Genomic DNA, 2,978 nt, shown 5'->3' on the forward strand with positions numbered 1-2,978 from the left:
ATACAAACAAAAGAATAGACAAGATGAACATAATCAGACTATCTGTATGAAAAATAAATAAATAAAATAACATAATGATAAAATAATATATACAATATCTTGCTCTAACTCCCTCAGTTGTGTGACAACATTGAGTCGTGTGTTGGAAAATTATTTTTTGTTTCCTGCAGTTATATGTATGTTCACTCAATATCACTAGTTGTTTTTTGTTTTGTAATCTATTTATATTAAGATGAACGTATTCTTAAAACTTTGCTGAAAATCTAACCCACAAAAAGATAATGTCATATCAATGTACCATGGGTCACTGCTATAGACCTTGGACAGCCCAAAATCAAATCATTTATTAACGTCTCTTTTTATTTTTCAGGATTTAAGATTTATTAATTATTAAATAAATTAATTTGAGCATAGAGGCAGTTTTTAACGAATTTTTACTCAGATTTAAAGACAGTTATTGATTTATTTTGTATTTTTTGTTAATCAATTATAATTATTAGTCCCATTCATAGAAATATTGCCCAAGCTAGAGGTACGAGAAGGATGGTAACTCAGGGTACAATAGGGGTATTCATGATCTTTAGTTTAACATGTTAAAGTGTATTAAATGGAGAAATATTTCCTTCTTTTACCATGTGAAAACGATATAACATACATGGTTATATGTTATATTAAGGTCAATGGATAATGACGTCATGTAACAGACCAGCTGAGCTCGTCACAATTTCGTTTTTTGCCATGTTAGGTTACTTCCTCGTATTTTGTAATTTGTTTTAGTAATGTTTTGGATGTTTTTTAAAACTAATAAAGCAATGAATGACAGTAGTAATAATGTAATGACAGTTGTTTATTATCTTGATTCTCTTCCTCACAAGTTAGAAGATCAACAAGACACTCAATAGCCAAACTTTCACACAACTTCCACTTTTCACTCACTTTAGGCATTTTGTAATTAATTAATTTAATCGAAACTTAGAAGTAATAACATGAAGTTTTGTAAGGAAAGGGTATAAAACTAGTTTCTCAGAAAACCCGCTAGGATCTCTTATGTATTTAACATTTAACATGACTTCAAATAGGGCTGCTCACAATCCTATACTTATAACATTTTACATTTAACACAATATCTTGAATACCCCTAATAGAGGGTGGTGAACCAAAATACAATGGAAAATACAAGACCATGGAAAAAAAAAGTAGTTATTTCATCGCAATTTTTGATTACTTTAATGAAAAATATGTATAATCACTAGTCTAAATTGATGAGTCTGCCATGTATATGTAGGGGAAATAAATAATAGTGACTGTTTAAAAACGTAAAAAAAAATATTATTTTATTCCGACCTCTATATCTTTAAAACTATCAACAATACCTAAGAGAACATCATAAAAAGTACAGTAAATTTGCTAAATACGGGCGCTAATCGAGCTATTTACATTCTATAAAATTACATTTTATAAAAAATGCTCTGAAAAATCAGAAGTGAATGAATTTACATTGATAAATCTATATCTCAAAAACCATAAGATGTACAGATGTCTATTTTTCATGATATTTGCTAAAATAAATTTATTTATAGTTGTTTGGACAAAATTTCATGTGCAAAATTTATATTCATAATCCAAAATTGCGCGGTGAAATAACTACATCTTACTCCCTCCCCCTCCCCCCCTCGGCCCTTGTACTATCTAGCTTAAGATGGGCCTGGCTAATTAATTACGTATTTATTTATTTAAATTACAAAGGCAAACCATAATAAATTTATATATGATGAAGTATGTGGTATGAGACAAGTTTGTTTAGCAGTTATAATACAAATGTCCATATAGTATCTCATTGTAACACTTACATTTCGGCAATTCTAAAGGCTCTTATTTATATCACAGCTAACTATTCGTTATCAAACAGTTGCAAGCTATAATTCCTTTGTCAAATTTTATGATTAATCAATAACCTACTATTATGACAAATTCACTTATTATAGCTATTCAGTTTACAGTGTATCTTACAATATATCACTTTATCAACAATTCATTGTTTAACCTACCTCACATAAAAAGTAGGAGTTACAACAAAGTAAAAACTGCGAGACTGTATATTTTTAAATAACTAATTATCAGATATGTTAATTTTGATTTTTATTAATAATATATAGTTATTACTTACTTTCGAATTACAGCAAATAATCCTAGAGGAGATTTTTCATCGATTGTCATATCTTCTATATGATAATCAGGGACATTACTGACCTCAGCCACCGAGCGTAGAATGCACTAGGGATGGGATATCGATATCGATGTTATCGAAATATCGATATTTCGTCTCCGATATGCGATATTTTGATATCGATATCCTATAACCGATAATATCGGTATAGCGATATTTTCCTTCGATAATATTCCAAGTATCGATATTTTGTTAAAGAAAATATTCAATCTTAATAATAGTATTTCGATATTTAATATTGTAAATTTCATATTAATTTCGATATTTGACATTTTTATGATTATTGTCTTCTAACATTAGCAACAATATTCCGATATTGTATTATCAAAGAATCGATATATTGTGTGAATAATTTAACATCCATTCGATCTTTGGTAATGTTATTAATATCGATATCGAATAATTAGCAACAATATTCTAATATTATTTTATTGAATTTAGATTAATAAAATTTTATTAAAAGCTTAAAAATAGTTTTTCTATTTTTATTTGGATATTGAAATAAATATGTACTTGTCAAAATAAAATATCGATATTCCTGTTTTAATATCTCTATATAATATTTTAGTCATTTTCAACAAAATATTGATATTTCGATAAAGTAATATCAGAATATTCTTGCTAATATTCTATATCGATATTACAACAATAGAAAATATCAAAATAAATATGTAATTAACAAAATAAAATATCGATATTACTATTTTAATATCTCTGTATAATTTTAGTCATTAGAAATAAAATCGGAAGA

General features: G+C 27.0%; 1 protein-coding gene across 2 annotated transcripts in view; it reads right to left on the reverse strand.

Moving 5' to 3' along the window:
* LOC106680150 (ankyrin-1) overlaps positions 1–2,257 on the reverse strand; it is a 16,853-nt gene extending 14,596 nt beyond the window's left edge. Inside the window, exon 1 of one of the 2 annotated variants that reach the window (XM_014419660.2) lies at positions 2,168–2,257. The gene's annotated coding sequence lies outside the window, so the exon portion shown is untranslated. The remainder of the gene's footprint in view (positions 1–2,167) is intronic. The other variant, XM_067052175.1, reaches the window with a different exon arrangement.
* Between the last annotated feature and the right edge of the window lie 721 nt (positions 2,258–2,978).

Source organism: Halyomorpha halys, unplaced genomic scaffold, assembly GCF_000696795.3.
Source record: "Halyomorpha halys isolate HHAL.00 unplaced genomic scaffold, Hhal_1.1 Scaffold246.1, whole genome shotgun sequence".
Lineage (NCBI taxonomy): Eukaryota > Metazoa > Arthropoda > Insecta > Hemiptera > Pentatomidae > Halyomorpha > Halyomorpha halys.